This window comes from Tinamus guttatus, unplaced genomic scaffold (genome assembly GCF_059628265.1).
Source record: "Tinamus guttatus ecotype Peru unplaced genomic scaffold, ASM5962826v1 Tinamus_guttatus_pri_ptg000308l, whole genome shotgun sequence".
NCBI classification, from domain to species: Eukaryota; Metazoa; Chordata; class Aves; order Tinamiformes; family Tinamidae; genus Tinamus; species Tinamus guttatus.
In genome coordinates, this window is record NW_028288842.1 from 5,912,533 (window position 1) to 5,935,620 (window position 23,088).

Sequence of the window (23,088 nt, forward strand, 5' to 3'; positions counted from 1 at the left end):
TCCCTCAAATTCTTCTCAGAGTCCTTCTGTGCTCTTGCCATACAACTTGCAGACAGCCCTGAATGCAGGGTTCATGCTGCTTAAAGTAAAGATAGTGCTTTAAAATATACTAAACTACTTACCATCTTTTAAGCTGCTTAGATATTTTTAAATGACAATTAATGTGCCTTTTCTCTTAGAAATGAGAGAATATTCACCAAATGCTAAACATGATCTAGTTCTCTAAGTGAAACTACATGTCTTTAATAAAGAGAGGAAAGTGAGCAATCATGTCTTACCTGTCTACTCACAGAGACTTTCAGAATGTGCAAGTGCACATTAAAACAGTTTGCTGTTATTTTAGTTTACTCCTGCATTGAAATTAGATGAACAGAACTAAGAGAGCTAAGAAATTCTCATGTCCCACTGGGAAGTAAAAGCCAGAGGGGGACAAGCCAAAAGAAAACTATGTATTGTGAAGGTAGAAATCAAGCCATCAAAGTTTGGGAATACCAGTCCTGTATTACCTTGTCAATAGCAGTCTCACTCACAGTTGCTTTTAAGCAACTGATGCAAATTAGAATGAAAATAATTTTAAAAGCAGTTTAAGATGGCCTGAAATGCATTGACATTTCACGGACCATGCATTCCACATCAAAATTATATAAGCTTTAATTATGAAGCAGGAAGTCAATAGCTGTCTAATCCACTTGAGTTTATGAGATGAGGGTGAGCAGAATTTGGTCATAAATCTTGAGATCAAGGTGTACTCCCCAAGTCTCTGTTCCCATGGCCACTTGACCTGCATGTGTGCATTGAGACAAAGAACCCCAAAGTCCTTACTGAAAAGCACAGAGGCTTCAGTAGATCATAGATTATTTAACTTTGACCCTCAGTCTCTGATGACCATTAGCCATTCTGCAATATTTCCTACGCTTTGTGGCAAATAAATGATAGGGTACAAATGTAGCTGCAAGGCCTTAGGCATCTGTTGTCATGAACTCTTTTTCACAATAAGAACACCAAAAATGCAAACCATTTTTCTTCTGCAAATCTCTGTTTTTCAAGCAGGTAAATAAGCAGACATTTTCTAATCACATTGATCTCTTGAGCTTCTTAGTGTAATTATATACCAAGTGTCAAAGTACTTTTTCTTTGTCATCCTATCATGTCAATGTGTGAATTAACACATTGAGACATAACATACAGTTAATGCATCAACTAGGTGTTTTCCAACCAGCTATTCAGACTAATAAAGAAATAGATTTTAATCATTGATTGGAAATGGCACTTCCAGGCCTTTCTTCCCATTCACTTAAAGTTAGTTCTCTGTCAGCACTGGAAGAGGACTGGTCCTCCCTTGTTCCAAAAAGTGCCTGATGCTTTTGGCTCAGGAATGTGCTTAGGTGTTTCATGCCTGTGTTTTCAGGGCTCCCTTCATATTCCTTGATATGAGATGGCTAGTACAGTAGAGCGGTCATCATCCATCCCACATCCTCATAGCAAGATAAACTTTCACAGTCCTCCTTTCATGCAGAAAATCATCATAATGCTGAAGATATAAGCAGTCTGTTCCATGTTGGTGCCAGCCACAAGCTTGGTCCTTAAATGGCACCAAATTCATTTCATTCTCAGTGATTTCAGTGCATGGCATGAGTGTGAAGTCAAACTTACACCTTATGTTTCCAGTAAACAGCTAAGCTCTTAAGTTTTTGGTTTTTCTTTTTTTCATAAATGCTCTGTGCTCAGTGCTGTGGAATTTCCAATGCAAAGTTACAAGGAAACATGCTTACGGAAAATTACCTTAGTGATTAAAACTCAGCGAATCGGAAGCCTTTGGGTATGCAATATCACTCAAACTGACAGTATAAAAATGTTTGACCTGATCTGTCACATTACAACACTCAGCATTCATTTACGACAATCTGACTTCATCCCATCAGACAGCTTCTCACGCTTGAAGAGCTGTTGGAAAGTCTTGTGTTGGCTCTGTAGGTATTTAGCCTGTGGTGTTGAAAGAGTGGTTCTTAACAGCAGGCTCAGTTCTTCAGCTGAAAAAAAAATTACAAAATAATAATATTATGAAATTTACAAAACTAAGAATATGTAAGTTCCTCATGTACTTATGACACCTAGGTAGAAAAAGCACATTTTTAAAGGTATCTTAGATCTAGAAGCCTATTAGATCTGAAACCTATTGACTTTCTTTAGAAAAAACAAACTTTCCAGAGTGCTGACTCTGGTAGTACAGGGTAGTACAGTGCCAAATCCTGAATTATTGAGCCACCAAAACTGCCACTTGAAGTAAATATTTGGAACTGAGAAAAAACTATTTACCTCAGGTCTGAGGGATGGGCTTAAAGAACCTTATCTTTTCCATCTCCAGGTGACTAACTTGCCAAAAGTTCACACTTACACAGGTGGGGGCAAAAGAACAGGACAGCCACTCTGGTACAGCATGTTTTCCACTGAACCATTTCACTCCAACCTTCCTTAGGAAATTATTGAATGGAATTCTTATTCACACACACCCCCTCATTGCCCACCTGACTCTTAATCAAAAGATTATTTGACTCTATCGTGCCTTATCAGGTGGAGCAGCTGGTCTGTGAGCTTCACGAGGTTCAAAATGTGCAGAAATGCTGTGTAAGAATGTTGCCTCTCTTGAGGTTCCTGAGGTTTCAGACAGAGCTAATGTTGAATAGGCTGTCAAAGAACTGCTCCTGCTCCTGCAGATGGGCAGAAAAAGCAGCAGCTTTCAGGATATTGCAGGAGTCCATGTCAGGATCTTTGAAAAGACTGCAAGATTTTCAGCATTTATCACAATAAAGCAAAGTGCATCAGTATCCAAGCCTCCAGCCAGTAACTGTACAGTATTTTAACAGTATTTGGGGTATATATCTGCCTTGTCAGGGCCAAATTTAGTTATGTAGTGAAGGATAGCGAAGGAGCACTGATGGATGAGAAGCCTGGGGAAGACCTCTCTGATAGTTTACTTTTTCATCCCTGGTAGTTTCTACTAGTGGTCTGTAAGTCTGGTAACGTGTGATAGGGACATTGGTGGGGACTGGTGAGGACTATTCAGTTATGAACACCATCACTGCAGCTTCCCTCCGGCTCACTCATCGGCACAGGTCATCGGCAGTGACACACAGCCGCTGGCCTTCATCTTATCTGGGCATCTCTCAGCACCCAGAACAAGGACAGACTTTGCCTGGAGGACAAAATCTGGCCCTGCCTCAAAAAAGTGGGTTTTATTCTGTAGTGGTGAAATACAATGCTGGGCTCAGGGGCTGGCTGTGGCTTTTATCTCATGACTGCTCTGTATGGAACTGGAGTATGTATCTTGTAAGTGACTTTTTTTTTTTTTTTTTTTTAGATCCATCTCTTGCTTGGAAAAATGAAGAAAGGAAGGAAGGGAGCAAGGGAAGTAGTGAGGAACCAATGGCACATCACTTATTCATATCAGCAGAGAATGTGGCAACAATGCTTATTTCAGTGAGAAAAGTCTTTTCCCTCAAGTTTGAATAATTATAATAATAAAAAAGCAGCAATCAAAAATGGTATATATGAGGTCATCGTATAACTCTAACTAAACAAAAAGAAGCTAAATAACTCTTCAAAATTATAATCCTGATATGGTCACTAAAAGCAGCTACATTATCTGTTATAGGCAGTAAAACTAGCCATCCCTACAGTCAGTTTCACAACACCACACCACCCTGCTAAGTTTCTGATTTGTGAAATGGACCATTCCATTAGTTGGTGTGCAAAAGACAAAGTCAGCCTCACTTTTTCATCTGTGCACCTGCGCTAATAAGATGCTAGTCCTCCTCATCTTCAAGTGGTCAGATGGTGAACTGACACTCAGCATGCTTTAAACTGTAATGAGTAAGGAGGCTAACTAATACTTATCTGTATTTTGTTTATACAACATGGGGAAAAAAAAAGAGAAAGAAAAGAAAAAGAAAGCTATGCAGCCAGCCAGAAAGATAGGTAGCTAGCAGCATTGGCGCTTAGTCTTATAGTTGAAAATGAGTTAGCAATATACTTACACATATGTTCTCAAAGCTCTGCTCTACTTTTAATCACAGCTAAAAGATATGAATTATGCCCTTTCAGTGAATTCAGGATTTGATAAATAAATAGCTATAAAGTTCTAGACATTCTGTGCTGATCTCTCTCTTTCTAAAGACAGAATAAATAGGCTTGACTCGTCTCCAGATATGAAATAGCTCTGCAGAAGGTCACAGTGTTCATAGTAAGGAAAAATGGACAGGTACAGAGACTGAAATGTAAAGCCTTTCAAAAATGGATTGCATAAATCATATTTCTCACAACAGGTGCTTGCTGTTTCATGCCTGCCAGCTCAGCACTTATATCCTTCTCCCTTGAAAGGAGTTTTAAGCAGAAATGAATAGAGAATAAGTCTCTGCCTATCCATACAGAAACAAGCCAGCATCTGAAACAAAAGCCCACTTGCTTCCTTACTTGATATCACTAAGACATACATTTGCCATCTTCAGCAATTTCTACAATTGTCTTGCTCCTTCTCAAACAGAAATGCTTGCAAGACATAGTATCTGGATAAAAGTTCAAAAATGTCTCAAAAATGGAGGAGAGGAGGAAGGCTAACAGTATTTGATTGTTGAACCCCATTAGCTTGTTTAAACCAGCTATAAAGTCTAGATGTTAGTCTTAGTTCTAACACTAATTTGAAATCGCCCTACTTTGTTTCTTTAGTAGTTTCTTTAGTAGTACTACCTGTGGTGCTTTGTGCTTTAGATCCACCTGGAAGAGAGATTTCCTGCCCAGAGGAATTCACAGTGCTGTAGAGTTAAAGTAATTGCACCCATTAGCAAAAAAAATACAGCCTCTGAGGAATATATAACAATTAGGCTAAGTTAAGATAAGTGCATAGTTAAAGAAGACGCATGAAAAGTGGAAGTTAAGAGAAAATGAAGTCAGCAAAAGAGTGGCTGTAAAATGAAACTGAAGCAGAGCTGTAGGTGACACTGGAGATTTGCTGAGCTTATAGAGAAAGAATGGAGAACTTAATTATAATGCAGTACCGGCCTCTAGACATGGTGAGTGCCTTTTCAAGCAGACCTTTAGCAATGCAGAAAACAAAACAAAACAAAAAAGGCAAAGGTAAAGATGTCTCTTTTTGCCCTGGGCTTCCTAAGACTGGACTAATGTGAAAACATTCCCATAGAGATGTTGTTCGGGTTAGTCCAAAATACAAGCAAATATGCTTCTATTGCAAACTGACTTCTTGTCAGTTCAGATTTTTCAGGTCACCATAGTGTTTTTTTTCTGTTTTTAATTACCTTCTTTTTTTCAGCAAATATTTTGGTTTCAAAATATATCATCTCCCGATAAGGTACAGCTGTATCTCCTGTATGAGCTGTCCATTGCATTTCATGCCAAGCTTTCTTTGAGCTGAAAGTGAAACTAAGATACGAAGCCCCATGCCCACTTTGTGTAACTGAGCACTACCACACTTTTTGAGAAAAATCTACAGCAAATGGTACTTTAGAGGGGTCAGGTTGCGCACAACACTTACTGTAATTATGGAGCTTATGCTGAAGGAAATGAAATTAAATTGCTAATATCTTAGTTCTTCCCCAGCTGATAAATACTAGGGGAAGAATTCAATGATAATTGCTGGAAACATAGACACCAGCAGCCCAATGAAAGAAAGAAAGAGAAAGAGAGAATATATAATCAAAATCAATACGGCAAAATCAACATTGCACTTGCCAAGAGACATATTTATTCAAGGAAAACAGCCAAGGGAATATGACAGCCAGTCAGGACTTATTTTTCAATTTTCTTTTAGAGCAAGTATATCCTTTTAATAAAAGTATACCCTTGCCCTCAAGAATGTAAATGCCCAGACTACTGAAGCTAAATAAATCTGACTCTGGGAGCAGAGTTCTCAGTTTCATTGCTCAGCAAAGTAAATACACACTAACAAACATACCTGAGTAAATCAGATTATGCTATAGAATTGTGGTAAATACATAAAGAGTAAAAATATAGAAGCTCTGTTTCTTCCACAGTGGCACCAACAGATAAAATCAAATAATTAAAGTTCTAAAACAGTTGAGGTTGCTGCCAAATGATTTCCTCACTAAAATACCTTTTATGACATATTATGGAACCATTTCTAAGAGCCAAGTATATAATTAAACCCTTTGGTTTGTTGCATCTTCTCAGTCCTTCAGTCTTCTTTTGTGATGTATATCCTAGCAGAAATCTGAAAGATTCAAGGGGGATGGTCCATTTACAGAATAGCCTACTTGTTATTTAATCTTCCATCACTAAGACAACTGTCCTCCTAAAAATCGGGAAAATATGTTATCATTAAATCACAGTTTTATAAGCATGCTGCTAAATAATTGAACAGCCCAGCTGCCACAAAGGAACAATTATGCATAGACATGAAATTCTGTGCAACATTTTGCATCCTAATATTGGAGGAAGAAGTGAAGAGGAATAATTTTATTTGTTTTCATGATTAAAATTTCTGAGAGCCCATCATCTGGTAGCACTGAATAGATACAATTAACAATGCTTGAAGTGACAAAATGAATTGTACTTAAAAACCCAAACAAATGCAACCATATAACTGCAGTGCTAATAACACCATATACTTGTACAGAATCAACAGTCTATGAATGCTGGAATTTAACACAGGCTTTGTTAAATACTGCCTTTTTCTGTTAATATATGTCAGTATATTTCAGTGCAATAGGTTTCAAAGCTATTATTTTAGACGAAATGGGTAGTCAAGACCATGTTTTGAGTAGGGCTAGTCAGGATACAAAATCAAAGAAGGTCTGGAAGTATTTTGGAAAAAATCAAGTTAACAAGTGTACAATCACAAAATCCCAGGACAGTAGGAATGTATTGTACTCTCCCCACTGAGTAATATCTTTCTCTTCAAGTGGTCTCACTGCAATCACTGCAACAGATCCTGCTTTGCCATTCCCGCTCATAGAAAAGCAGGGCACTATGACATAAGCTTATACAAATCCCTTATTTTACCCGTGTATGAAAAGAGTAGAACGAAACCAAGAGCCAGACCCAGAGAAGCCCTTTGGGAATAAAGAACCAGCTTGAACAAGATGGAATAACAGAGGGAGGGGAGAATTTCTAGAGGCTGTTTTCCCCTCTCAGTGGTACCACTGAGTAGGATAGCACTTGCACAGCAGAACTCGCAAATTAAGCTGGCTGTGCCAAACGTAGTTTTGGCCAGAGATTGGCTATGCACAGTGAGCAGAGAGGGCTGAAGCTGGTGCTTCGACTGGAAAAAATGTGTCTTCAGAAGAATTTGTAAAGCACATGGTGTCTTTTATGTGCTAAATAAACAATAATGATTAATAATGAAGACAATGAGTGAGGACAAATGAGTGTCATGAGCTACAAAATAGTTAGGTTTTTAAAGTTAAAAGTCTGAAGAGTACCTTATCCTGACCAAAAATTGGAAAAGAATGGTTGCCAAAAGAGTTTTCCTCTAATCTTCCTCTAACCACTCAAACACTAACTAGAGTGATATTGCTGTTCTGTTAAATGATTTTAAGAGCTTTATCACTCTGCTTAGATCCTAGCAACCAAAATTGCCTTAGATCTATTACTTATAAACAAACCAGAATTTGCCAGTAACATGAAAATTATGGTTTTTAAAGGCTGCTTCAACTGGCATAATCCACCAATACATATTTTCTCTCTGTTGATTCCTTACCTTTTGCAGAAGTACATGGCTTTCTTGGATTTCTACTTGCAATTTTGCTTTGCATGTCATTTTATTTACCTTTAACTTATACAAATCAAATGTAGAAGTTTCCTTTGGGGTCAAAACATGTGGATTGGAAAGTTAAACTTAAGTTTAACTGTCTTCTCATTTCTCCTAGTTTTAAAAGTGGTCCACTGCCCTGGGTGATTCATTCAGATACAAAGGAGAAGAAAAATCCCTGACTGCTACTCTTTTCCTGTCCTGTAAGTAGGGATAAACTGAGGTCAAATCAGCTATACTAATAGGAAGAGAAAGCTCAAGCCTAGAGATCAAAAATGGATTATAGTTTTATTTCAAAAAAGTACATTTTTACATCATTTCTATTCTTCAGTCAAGACTTTGTTTGATCTTCAAACCTACAGTAAACCTACCTACAGTAGAAATTTTACTCTCAGCTATGCTTTTGGGTTTTCACCAGGCTTCATTGAATGGGAGCACAGACTTCAGAGCTGATCTGCTTTCTGAAAATACTCTGGTCACTGCTTTTGAAGGAACTGTGACTGGACAAGAATGCTTATCCTAAAATGTACAGTCCTAATTAGGACTGTAATCTGTAACTTAAAGCTAACTTCAGAGAATTCACAGGGAGAGGAAGCAAGCATCTCTTGCTGAGCAGCTGAGAGAGGTTAATGCTACCAAGTTTATTCAAGCAGTAGCCTCCTATACAGAGAAAATATACTGAACTGCCTAGGCCAGGGAATTTGCTATGTTTAGTATTACTTCTTCTTGTTGTTCTTGTTGTTCTGAACAGTAAAATTTCATCTAAAGCCAAAGCCTGAAAGAGATGCCAAGAGGCATAAATTCTTCTCTAGGGTAGTTACCTAGTCCCCCCATTTACACTTTAATAGCAAAAAAATAAAGAAATAAAAATAGGCTGGAGGAACCCAAAGCAGGATATTGGTTAAATTTATAAAACTAACTATTTCAGAAATGGAGATGATAACAGTGAACTAGGAAACTTTAAAGAAGATTCTGGAAGAGCAAAGGGTAGAATCTGGCCTCTGGGAGTAAAATAGGGAAAGGCATAGGAAGGAAAAAAAAGTTCCTTCTTCTTTGGGTCCCTAAGAAGTCAAATATCTCCTGCCTCGTTAGCATACCTGTTGTACTGTGACTTTCTGAGGAAGTTTTTGACAGTTTTTTGAGACTTACGGAGATTATAAAGATAGTGGCACTGCTTCAACAATTGTACAGCATACATATATTTCTCCAGTAGCTGGTCCTTTTAAGAGTTATTCTGTTTTAAAGTGGGATTGAGCTTCCCTGATTCATAACTCAAAGCTGAAAGGCATTGTATGCTCTGTAACAAGTAATTTGCGTGTCATCCGCATTTATCTGTCACAGACAGCATTAATATCAGTCCAAATTAAAGGACATTTTCCATCACTGTTTTAAATAATGTGACTTTTTTGTTGCTGTTGTTTTAGTTACTAGTTTCAGGATTAGGATCTTAAATTACAATTCTTTGAAGTGTTTTTTGTTGCTTAAAATTGGTAGATTTGATTTTTTCTCCCATGGGCCAAAATCGTAGGGTGGGTCTCTTCTCCCCAAGTTAACAGTGCAATGTGTCAGTTGCCTAGGAGTTTCATTTGCCTTTGGGCACTCATTCTTGTCATCAGCTATAAAGATATTGCTACATTGCTTGTAGGCTTGTTTATTTTTAGAAGGATATTGACAGCTTGAAAGCTCTTCAGGGGGAAATATATAGCCAGAAAGTAATGTTAAATATGACTATATCCTTTCTCAAATTTCCTGAGTTTGCCATGTTTTTGGCACCTACACAGCTTTCTCAGGTTTGCAGACAGCTGTGGCTGTGCTGGTCCTCAAAAAAAAGACGGAAAATGAATTATTAATGATACAGATAACTTTGGCTTGTGTCAGAGTTTCTCCCTACCTATCTGTACAGCATAAGTAATTGTGCACTGGTCAGTGAATAACACTACCAGTGAGATGAGCTAGGATTTCTAAGTTATAGTGCAGCCTTTTTTAAAAACTCTGAGTTTACAAACAACAAATATGCAATTTATACTGGGCCTCCCTTTTGTCCCTCTGTCCCTCTCCCAGCCCCTTTCGGTCTTTAAATGACAAAGTATTATATTAAATAAAAATAGACAATGAAAATGTAAAAGTTGTAGTGCACTTTCAGTAAGCCATTCCTTCTACATGCAAACACTTCAAGTTAACAGTTTTTGTAGAATAAAAGATTGAAAAAAATCTTTTTCAATTTATATCACTATATATAGGCACTTTATATAGGCAAATAATTTAAAATATTCCATTAACTTTTGTAGCATGGATAAGAAACAAGAATTAAAAAAGAAGATCACTTTCTGGTCTTACCTTCTTGCTTTTTCATCCAGTAAATCAAAAAGAAAAACATATCCTTGACTTCTTTTTATTTTTTATTTTTTTATTTTTAGCACCTCTTCAGGAAAAAAAAAGAGTATTCTTTAACCAAATTTATGAGGTCACTGACAGCTTCCACAAATACGACATTTTGAAGAAAACATCAACAACATTTTTATGATTTTAGATCAGTTCTAAAAACTAATATCTATGTTAAATCATAGCAGCAGATTTCCTGCCAAAAGTTAATCCCTCTCTTTAACATAGTACTTCCTCAGTTCATCCAGGCAGCTTCAACTGTCTGAATTAAAAATCAAAATAACTAAAGCATTTTTGAAATCTCTGAATATCAAGAATGTTTCTCTTCTATTTCTGATATGATAATTTATGTCTGTTTGGAAGTCCGTAAGCTCATACTGACACTGGATGCATTGAATGTTCAGTCACTTATAGCTTCACGATTTTTGGCAATAAACTAATATAACCAAATAAAAGGTAGTGATAGGATTTTGTCTACATACATACATACATAGTAAATAGAAAATAGCAAGCTCAAAACTGCTTGTAAGACTGTGTGAGAGCAAAAAATAATACAAATGATTGTAATTTGGAAGTCAACTAGGGAGCTTCTGTATGTGAAATCATTTGAACTCTATAGAAAGATTTGGTAAGAAGGAACACTCTACTGAGGCATTACTGTGCAACACAAGAGTCCTCTCCATCAAGAATTTGGTAAACGATGCAGAAATCGTATATTTCCATTCCATGAGACCTGGTTTCAAGCACAGCGTGGCCTCAAATGTCTTTTTCTTTCTGTTCCATCAGCTCAGTGGAGGTCCTTTGCTCACACATGGGACAAGTTCCACATGCGGCACATAGAACTGCAGATGCTTCAGAGCTGGACCTATGTATTTCTCATTTCTGGGAACACTGCTTTTTGTGGCACCAACACTTCTGTCTCTTACCCAAGAAAGTCAAAAAATGGCTTGTTTATACAGAGGAACAAGGCAAGTCATGCAGCACTTCTCTCCCTTCCCATATTTGCCTGCTGCTAGATACATTCCACTTTGATAGTGACTTCACTCCTATCAGGAGTTATTCAGTGTTATGTGCATCCACTGAGGATTTAGAAGTAAAAGTTAGAGGCCTGTAAAGAGGCTTGAACACAGCAAGTTAAAAAATTGAGGCTCTGACTTATATTTAAATCAAACAGCTTAAAAATCATGTCATTTTGCTGATTAAAGAAAAAAATGCTATGCCAAAGAAGTTACTCAGACAAAAGGTCAGCAAGCAGTACTGACCATTATTTAAAATTGAAAACATTTGATTGAAATAGCAACTATTATAGGAAATAGCCATATGCTTGAAAATTTTCTGTATTTTGCTGATATTGTTAGACATAGCAAAGATCTGTGTGTTTGAAAAACTGATTTGCTAGGCAAAAATTATTTTTTATGAATGAGGAAAATTGAAGCTTTGTCACAAAATGCCTTGGATAAAAAGTTCTAGGCTATCTCTGCTTTAAATATTTGCTTTTCCTTGAAGTGAAGGTAGTGAAAGATATGACTAAATGTTTTGTAATCCATGCTACAAACGCATTTTAGAAGCATCTTTCAAAAGCATTGATTTTTTTGGTTGATGATTTTGGGACAGTATTCCGGAACTGCTCACCCTAGTTAGAGGTGCAGGCAAGACTTTTTCCTGACTTATACTATCACTTGCTTCCATTCTTTCTTCAGAATGCAAATATTTTTTTTCTGAGAAATGATTATGTCTCTTCATTAAACCCCCCCAGAACATCAGGTGAAATTTAGGGTAGTTGACTTCCAACCATGGGTGTTTTTGCAGTGTTGCAGTTTCTACTGTGCAATAATGGCTATTCAGAAAAACGCTAGGCAGAGAGAGCATATCTCATATCACTAAAATTATTGTGAATAAGAAGAGATTGCTGTATTAACAAAAGCCATCCACTTTTTTTTTTATGATGACAAAGTATAACCAGTTTGTCATTAATCTTATCATCCAATAAACCAGTTGTTAGGAATCAGTTGCAGTACAAGCTCTTCATGCAGATCATATTCAAATAAATCTGTTGAACTTTAATATCCCCATTGCTTTATCACCGTGCCATTATAGCGTTGACAGATAAGGTTTTGAATGATCATATTGGCTGTAAACAGCTGAATTACCACAGATGGCACTTTGATTTCTATGGTGCTTTGAGACCTTCTTGCTTGAGGGCTGAATTTTATGTTTCATTTTGTGTATCTTCGCTATTGTTTTTTGCTTGAAAGAAAATTGAATTATTAACAGAATGAGAAAGTAAGGTCATCAGAAGAGATGAAATGATTAAGAAACGTATTTTTTCCCAAGTGAGTTGTACTTTTAATTATAAAACAGTTAGTTCAGAAGACCAGTGACTTCTGTCTTTGCATTTAACTCTTACCTCTTTTGATACTGTTAGTCTTAGAAATACAATGCTCTGGGACAATTTGTACAAATCTCATTTAACTCCTTTGAATAGATGACAATAAAATTTATTCATGCAATATGCTTCTGAACAGTTTGTCTGCTCAGATTTCCTCTTCCTTCTCTTTTCCGACAGATGCCTGTACATTTTGGAGCACATGGATATGTCTGATTGCCTCTGAAATAAACAGTTTTAAAATTATTTTCTAACTTTTAACTTTTTGCATAGTTTCATTTACATGTGACATCAAGCAAAAAGAGAAGGTCTCCCTTTCCCTGGGCTTCAATTAAGAGTCATATACACATCAGTTAGACATTTAAGACCATGCAGGTGTTTCACTGGAGGTGCTTCCTTTTTGGAACACTTGAATTCCAGTTTTTGGAAGCCCTGATCATCCTGAGACACCAGGAAATGGTCAGTAACTTCTTTGGAAGTTCATTCCTCCCTGAGAACCATAGGCTTAAATTGAACTTCTGTGTAGTGATACATCCCAAATCAGGGAGTTATTTTAAGAACAACATTTTCTAAATTGATGTTATCTTCCTAGGTCCTGCATTATCTAATCTTGCTACTTTCTTCTTCATTATTTAAAAACCTGGCATTTAGAATGTAAAATAAAAAAATAGAATGCAAATATGTCAGAAGGATTAAAATACTATGAATAATTAATATTGCAAATAAATAAGAAAATTGCAATGTAGTAGGAGACAGAGCACTGATAATGGTTTGCATAAATGAATGTAGGTAACTATTTGTGCTATTACTATATTGCTGGAAAGAACTTTAAGATACCATGAGACTTTCTTCTGTCCTGAAAAAGGATCGCATATATCCACATTAAAGCATTTTTTTTACTTAGCCTGTTCTGTAAATTCTCAAAGAAGTTTGACAGTATTTTCATGTCACCTCTTGTACAGCATCACTTATCTTTGTGGTGAAGATTTTCCTATCTATCTAGTCTGATTTTTATCTGTTGCAAATTAAGCCTAGAAGTGTAAGTGCAAAGTGTACAGCATAGTGAATACTATCTTGTTTGCTGTCTTACAGTGAGTGCACTAAAAAATTAATGCTGTATACTACCCTACCTGCTCTGGGAATATATTTCTAAGCTTCAGAAACTCACCAGAGGAAAATAATTTCCTCTTGCAGACATATGATGAACTCTTCCGAATTGGTTTCCTGGCATCATATTGCAAAGAGGGTACAATTTAAAGTGAGTGAGTTATTTGAGTTAAATTGAATACAAGTCTATCCAGGGTTTATAGAAGAAAAACTTCAGTAATCTGCCAGCCATCCAATCTAAGTGTCTGTTTCCAACTCTCTCTTAGTGGGGGAATTGTTTTAGGCACAATATCATTGGCTTATTATTATTGAATCAGCTGAAGTCGTGTTTATAAAAGAGGAAGCTGTGTGAAAAAGCTGGCCACAAGCTAATGAATAATTAAGGTCCTAGCACACATTTCCCTATTGATGTTCACACACAGGAGAACAGTGATAGGAACAATGCAGTTTTATGGTTCGTGGAGCAAGGTGATTGCTCCCCAGAGAAGTTCTCCTTGGTAAAGCAAAAGAGCTGCTGTTGCCTGAAAAGCCAGAGCAGGAGCAGCAAAAGGCATGGGAGAGAGTCCAGGGGGACACCACCATCCCCATGAGCAACAGGACTGCTTGCCAGCCCATCAGGGGCTGGCCCAAAATAAGAAGGTAGATTAATACCTTTGGTATGCTAGGCTAATGACAGTGAAAGTTAGTCAGTTTCTGGACTGTTTTAATCAGAAATATATGAATGAAGTATATTTGCTTTTACTTTGCTGTACACAATTTTATCAAATTTCCTCAACAGAGCAAAAATAAAACCCTGGTGATTATCTTTTGCAAGCACAGAAAGGGACAATCCCTCCCCTTCCCCTCTGCATTGTCCACTGAGGAAGGAATCATACCCCTACATTATTTTTCAAATCAGAGCTCAGGAGGTTCTTTTTTAACTTTGAGAAAAGTGACTTTGCTAATCAGGGAGCTTCAGTGAGAAGAACATTATCTGTTATCATTAAAATAAATCTTTCCTCTTAAAAACTTCTCTATCTATTTTTAATGATAAAACCATGTTTGTTTTTCATCTAAGTAGCATTTTCATTGCTAAACCATCATAATTTTTACATAGGATTAAAAAATTGCATTCTCTCCAAAGGAAAGGAAGCATATAATTTCAGCTTAAATATAATGTTTCATTCTTTATTTCATTAAAAAAAAGCATTAGGGTATTTCCCTTTTGGCTTGACTTTAGCTAGACTTACAGATGTTCCATTGTGTTATTTCCATACATGCTTAATTAACAATCTGGAAGTGATTTTTCAAGGTTACAGTACAGAAGTTCTCTACATCATTGAAATCTGGAAACATGACAGGACCCCTCCTATAACCTGCTGTAAGCAATAATAAAAATTAAAATAAATAAATAAATAAGGAGAAAATTGACCCATTCTATCCTGTTTCAGTTTAGTAGTAGCATGGAAAAAAAAACACACAAAAAAGACAGAAAACAAAACAAACAAAAAATGATGGGAAAAAAAACAGTTTTGCTACAATATCGCAAGAGTCTCCTAGACTTTTTCTCAAGGTGCAACTGAACTTCAGTGATCATATTTGTGGATTGCTTGACAGTTTCAGGTAAAATGAAATTGAATGAATCAGTGAATTCAAAAGACAATGTTTTGAAGAGCAGGTATCTAATATTGTATTTGGATACTAACTAATTAATTATGATTTGTTTACATCACCTGTAATAATTTATTAATTGTATGAATTTCCTTTAGAATACATCTGAAAATGATGACCCTTTTTGGCAAGATATTGATACACGTACTTCGAATATATCTGTGACTTTGATGGTAAAAGTGTGGCTCTATTATTGTAATTAATGATTTAATTACAAGATTTTGTCAGAGATTTGCGTTCATACTCTTTATCCACATCTCTCTGGCAACTATTCCCTGAGATCACAGCTGTCAGAGAACCTGGTCTGTGAAGTATTTACATACATCTATGAGTGGGAATAGAAATGGGTTGGTTAATGGGTTTTGGAGTTTTTTTTTTTTCTCTTTTTCCTTTATGAAGCACGCAGTTGTCCCCTAGCATCCCAAACCACTTGACGTGAAAACACAAGTGCTCTTGTGTCTTGTATAGTTATTTACACAAAAATTAAAAACATCTGAGGTGGATGCAAAGTGCTATTTTTCTGATTTAGTACCTTCTTAAACTTATTTTGCCCTCATTTTGTGTAGGCATTAGTTGGGTGGCTGTGCACAAGATGGCAGTGAAGCAGGACATGCCTGATTATGTCCCAGCCTACAAGCACATGCTTTCCTATGACCTTAACAGACTGTCATGCAGTTATCTGAAGTCAAACGTGTGCGTCACTGACTGCAGGCCTGGAACCTTAGACAGTTAAGAGTAATTTAAATGGTCTAACACCCACAGTTTTCGCCAATGGTAAACATGCTTATGATTAAGAGAGTACTCTGTTACAAATGGTTTTATTTCAAGTACTTTTCATGAGTTTATTAGGTCATCTTTTTCCATTATTTTCACACATTTCATTGTGAGGATTATTTCTGAGACTGGATAAAAAATAATTAGCAGGTGTTTATTCAAAGATACAAATTAATAGTTTTAGGGATAGTATTAAATATTTTTTTCAGAGGACCCAACATTCATAAAGCTGACACTTTTCAGTTTTGTAAAGTTTTGAAAGAGGAATTCAGCTCAGTTAACAGCCTTGCCAACAGCACTCTCTATAGAATACTAATTTATTTCACTTAAATGGCTTACAAACACCTGATCCCAGCTTTGGAAACTAATTAGTGAGCTAGAGATTTTACATGAAATGGGGAATTTTTTCATATCCAAAACTGTGCTGAATCTAAATGTCAACATTTTTCTAATTATGAAAAACACAAAGGAATGTCACAGGGTTAGAAAGCATATTGTGTCTTTAACTGAGATAAAATGACAGGCAGTGTATCATTCAGACATGCATTTGCTTATTTAAAAAGATCAGAAAAGCTCATGATTAGTTTTATTTTCCAAAACTAAAGAGTTTAGGGATTAAGAAGGAAAAAAAAAAGATCTCACTTAGCTTTAATGGAAATAGTCTTGTAGAGATAATCCTGGATCAACTCCTTCATTCTCCCCTGAATTTCAAGCGCAGGAGGGGGAGTTGAGTTGAGGGTTCACAGGGCCATGGTGAAGCCAGGGAGGGGGCGGTGAGGATTCAGCATCGCAGCAGGCAGGACTTGGCCCCTGCACAGTGCTCCTGCAGTGCTAATGCTCATGTCAACCGACAGCTTCAGCCGGCCTCCTCAGGCCACCCTGGAGATGCACTGCTGGGAGGTAGCGTTCCTCCTCCAGCCGCTCAGAGAGGAAAAAATAAATGCTCGAAATCACTGGTGTTGCCCTCCTGTGCAGAGCTTGGCTCTGGACACTCTTCCTTTGGGCACAGCCTCTTACTTGGGTGGAACCTTACCTTCCCAAGGATCACCTTTCAATTCATCCTTTAGAATTTCTTCCAACATGCTGATCTGTCACATAAAAGTCCCATGTTTATGTTTTTCTCATCAAATGGAAATGTTAGTTCAGAACCATTTTCCTACATCCTAAGGGGTTAATTCCTTTCTTGGTTGTGATAGAATTATGTATGACCAACACTCGCTAAAAGAAGAAGTTGTGTGGGGAGGAGTGTTGAAGTTATATTTTTTCTTCTGTTAGACCCAGCTAAAAGAATTACCAAAAACAACAACAAAAAAATCCATCAAGAAGAGAAGCTGAGATGCTCTTTTGTAATGCACAGCTTTCTCTGCTTTCCACACCTTCAGATCTCCTTTGCTGAAAAAAAATTGTATACTGAATCTACAGGGGATCACTGAAGCCAGAATTTTGTCTTATAAATAGTTGCATAGAACATAGTTTCACAGACGTTGATAATCCAATGCAACTGCCTCATTCTGTGGTGCAGTCAAAAAGTATGTTTTGTACGTTTACAGAAGAGAAGTCTGTAAAATATATGTCCGCCCTGATCTACTGAGGGCTTGTTTCTGGGCCTACTATAACCAAAGGAAGTTTTTCCACTGACTTTGAAAAGGATGTTTTGAAACTGATGTTTCAAGGATGTTAATTCCAACTTTGACAATTTCTGAAGTTCCAAGAAAAATTGTTTCTTGATGAGAAAAAAAAAAAAACACAAACTTTTCTGACAAAAATGAAACTGCATCAAGAAGCCCACTTTGAGTTTTGAGAGATTAGCTCTAGGCTTTTCTTCTCTTTCTTTCTTAACAGAAATGACCAGAGAATTGACTTCAGTCACTGCCTTTTGAAACTTCATCAGAATCGATCAGTCTCCAAAAGTGCTTTGATTTTGACAAATAATATAATATTAAACAGTTTTTAAAATATTCTGACCAGTTCAGCATGACACTATTTGCAATGTGGCGCTCTGGAGCACACATCATTCTAATGGGATTATCATTAGCTAAATGCTCCCTTCAGTCTTCCTAGGTGAGACTTTATAGAGCTATGAATGAGGAAGTGGAAAGACATACAGAAACCTAAGATGAACATCTCTCCCCCTTCAAGCTTCTTACACCACTAAAAGGCTGGTATAAGGAAAAGAACAAAATATTGTGTTTCCTCCATCAGTTCTCATAAATATTTTTTGCAGGAATTTTTGCCTTTCCCATGCGTTAGGAAGAGTTTCTTTTTTTAATTATTTATTTACTTTTTAAATTGGCTTCAAAACAATCAGCTGCCCTAGGAAGTTTTTGTTTTTCACTATACTATCGTTAGGTCAAAAGGCAGAAGAATAGGAAATGTGCTCAGTAGGTCACAGGCAGGTTTTGGTCATCAGAGCTTGTGGCTGCTGTCCAGTGAGAGTTAAAAAGCCTAGGAATCAGCTTTCAAAAACAAAGACTTGACTCTTTTTTGGCAATTTGTGTGTCTTTGAGAGGAATTGAGACCTACAGAATTTATATCATTCATTTCTATCATGGGGCAAATAAGTAAGAAGGAGATTTTGCAGACTCTAGTGGAAAGACTAAGGGAAATCTACCTGAGTTTTGACTTATACAGTAGGACACTAGATATATTTAGAAATAGTCCAGATATGTTAACTCTTCACAGCTTGCTGAGAGAAACTCAGCCCTGACTCTCCCTCCAAATACTAAGATTTTTAGATCAAGGAAGAAATTGATAAGGGCACTGATGTGAATTATTCTGTCATACTACAGATATGCTCATTACAATGGCAGGCACAATGTTCCCAAGGTAAGTAGTTTGAGTAGTTGAGTAGTTTGATCACTGGCAGTGGGTAAGTATCTCTTCTGTTTACATTCAGCTATCATTCCATAAGGATCACATGCTTGCTTATGGACTATATATAGACTTAATTCACTTGTAGCTTCAGGATGGAATAAGTGGTTGTTAGGCACAAAATACAATAGTGGCTTATACGAGAGGAAATGAAGAAGAATTATATAATCAATTGAAATTGTCACTTCTGCTTCAGAAGTTATTCTCCTTCTAAATGCAGCATGAAAGAGAGTGCCAGTCACATCGTGTAGGTGTTTTAAGTATGAAAGTGCTATTTCAAGTTTTATTTTGAAGCTCTGCTTGTACTTTAGTTCTCTTGGGGCCAAATTTCCATTAAGTGCATGAGTACACAAATCCTCTGACTGTGAAGCAAATCCTATGGAGGTTTATCTGTTTGTTTTTCCTTACATAATCACCCACAAATCATTCTGTAAAGTGAAAGTACAGATCTTACCATATCTAATTCAAATGTCTAAGTACAGGTTACAATACAGCCTATGCACAACTTTGAGGACACTCTAAGCTGTGGGGTATTGTACCTCAGTGTATAAACAATATAGTAGATACTTTTTGTTGGTGGAATCATTGTAATTTAAAACAATAGTAGCATAATAGTAATATGATGGAAAAACATCAAAGCATCTATTTCTCATCTGATTTACTAAGCTATCATAGAGAAATCCACAGAAACACCTTTTCTTTATTTATATATAATTTAATTTAATATATACTTTAACTCCTGTTTGTGCTGACAGTGACCGCACCTTTGCAAGAACCTTACTTACAAGTGGAGCAAATAAAGACATACTGTTTCTTCATTACCTTCTCAGTGGAACTGAACATCTAATTTTGACCTGAGAGCAATTACTGCATATTCAGCATTGATCCATGCACAGTTTTCTGCCTGCTGTCTGGGAGAAGTCTGCAGGCAGAATTAAAACACTCCATTTGTGAACTGAGGGTGCCTGTATTCAACATAATTCCTGTCTCTGCCATTCCAGCTGCAGAAACATCAAGTGAATGAATCCATAGAAGCATGTGATACACTGCCAAGAAGGACAACTTCTCTTTCCTATTCAGCATGAACTTGGGATTCTTTTCCAAATAATCCTGAGGTTATGCCTTTGGGAAAACCAGCTCCTGAAGATCCATGCAGGACAACATGTCTGTCAGTCAAATCTTGATTGAGTATTATTTAGAGGCCAAATCTGGCCTCTCAAAAAATGATTTTCAATATTCCTTATGCCAAAAAGATCTTGTTTTCCTTTGCTCTGCCTCCACACGTTGTCTTCTGCCCTCAAAATGTTCTGCCATTAGAGGCAGACTTCATCCTACCCCACCGATCCACTATGGACCACCATTAGGTACTGATGTCCTGACATAAGTCCTGGCTGGGGAAAGCAGTTCCTTCTTCAGGAATACCCAAACTCATTTATAATGTGCTGCAGGTTAGTGGATGGCTGCTATCTACTTCTGAACTATCAAAACTAACATAAGTTAGTTGCATAAAGCTGAGCTAATTCATTATAACTTGCTGGAAATGGGGGAAATTCACAACCTATTGACAAATTAACACTGGTGTTTTTGGACATCCAAATCTCAGTACCTGCACATCCATTTTTACATGTCTACACTGTCATGTGTTGCATCTCCTTTCTTTGCTCCTTATTCTTTTGGGGCTGGCATTTTTATGCATAACAACACAAACCCATGACCTTTCTAACTTTGATTATGGAAAAAATATGTTTTTTTTTTTCATTGACAATGTATATCATAGGTATTTCCTCAGTAGTTACAATGGGCACAGTATTCTGTGGGACTTTGTAATTTTAGGATTGTTGCTAAGGAAAATTAGGCAGCCAGGGGGTTCAAACCTTTTGCATGAGTGATACAGCCATCTCACGTTGCTCTTTTAAAGTTGGCACTGTAGTCGTAACAGTAACAAGTGGAAGAAAAGCAAACTAAAGCCAAACATGTATTTGCTTTTTAAGCTTTAATAGCATCTTGGCTGCTGTATGACCTTTATTCCACCCAGGGATATAAAGTGCAGTTTGTATACAAAAAGCTGCCAGCAGTGGTTAAGATACACAAGCTTTGCAATGATGTTCAGTGAATCACTTCACTCGTGTACACAAGCGTTTGATCGGCGTGTCCACTATTAGATTAATATATATTACTCACTGCCTCATAGCTTGTATCTCAGAGATATAACACACACTGCACTGTGTCCAGACAGCACTGTATCATTACTGGAGTAGGCTCAATTGGTTTTTCTAGACTGTAGCACATTCTGAGATACTAAATATATCACTTGCAGTCAGGGGTTTTCCTAGTACAGTAAAGAAACTGCTAGTTTGCAACAGACGTGGCTGATCTGTTAGTCCTATTGATATTGTCCCTCTTTTGGCACCTGCCTCACTTCTGTACACAAAGGATCTTCAACTTCATATTGGAAGGAACTAGATTGAATAAAATGCAGGAGTAGGCAGGCTTCCAGCTATCTGGATCAGGCTAGGAAAACATTTCCCAAAGCCCCATGTGCATCCCCAATTCTTACCGATTGAGGACAGCAGCTTTCCAAGACATCTTCTCTCACCTGTGTCCCTCCAAACTCTGATCTGAGATTGGGTCACCTCTTCCCATTCTCTGTGTTCTCTGATGGGGCCCATTCTGCAGCCCTGGGGAAAAGTCACCTGGCACTCACAGCCCAAATACCATGACTCTGGGAGAAAGACAGTCTGGACAGTCCTTTCACAAATGCCCATCTTACTGTATAATTGCTGCAATACAGTCTGTCATCTCCATAAAATGCAAGGGATCAGGAAGAAGCAGAATGTATGTCTGACATGTCCACTGGTTATGCTGGCAGGCTTCTCAATGGCATTTCAGAAACCGGATGTGGACTTCACACTGTCACATGAAAAACCCTGCCATAGGACATGTGGGTCTTGCCAGTCTATGTCCAGAAAATTGCTTGAAGATCATGAAACCTGTTAAATGGTGTTACTTGGTGAATACTCAAGTTCACAGACCCAGTAGATCATCCAGTGATTAAAAAAAATCTAGGTCATATTCAAATGCAAGAAAAAATGAAACATATATACACTAAAACTTGTGGTAAAGAACAGGAGCTAGTCAGTGCTAGCAAAATTTGCAAGCCAAAGACACTAAATTTAATAATAATAATAAAACTATTTAGTAGGAAATAGCATTATTTGTTTTTCCCTATAAAACTCCCCCAAATCATGTCATGAGAACCTCTCTTTGCCTGAGGCTTTGCTAACATCTAAGATTAAGCAGCACTCTAAATGAGTATACATGGTTTCCTTTAATACTTTCATATGAAGTCCTCGTCTCTGCTATTTAAATAGCCTATTCCCATTAACCAGCAGCAGCTGCTTAACCTCATGCAGTCAGCAGGAAGCCCCATTTAACATCACAAAACTTCTTTTATATAAATTAGAAACATTAGGGGAAGCCCAGGAAGGCTGTATTATTCATATCTACTGTCATGTCATTCCCCAAGCATTAAGAATGCATTAGCACATCAACTAAGAAAAAAAATCCTACTTAGTGTTTGGAGAGAAGGTTGCAGGCACAAAGGGAGATGTTTTGGTTGAGTGTAGAAATGCTTAGGACTGTCCCTAGTTCAGCCCTGAGTAGTTGTGGGCCTACCGCTTTCTCCTGTCCTTCATTTAATAGCTGCAGGCATGGTTTTCAGTATTTTTCAGTTTTCAGAACTGCTTTTTCTGCGAAGAGAACTTGCCAGTCCATCCATAAATCATCTCATAGAATCAAAGTACTATGACTTTGGTATCCTCAAAAACAAAAAGGGGCAACCTTCCATTCCCCCTCTGACCTTGGATCTAGAATCACACATGCTAAAAATACCCAGTGTTTTTATATAGCTATAGCAACAGCTCTGTGTTTCTCTGTATACTTAATAACACAGGGTCACACTTTGCCCTCAATGCATATAAGCATTTGGATGTATATGGACTTACTACCGTAACTGCAATTCCAGTATAGCATTTTGATACAATGTATCTGCTTCCATGTGTTGATTTTTTGTTTTGTTTTGCTTATAGATGGTGGGTCATTGTGATCATAACAAGCATTTGAGTGACCTTTTCACCAC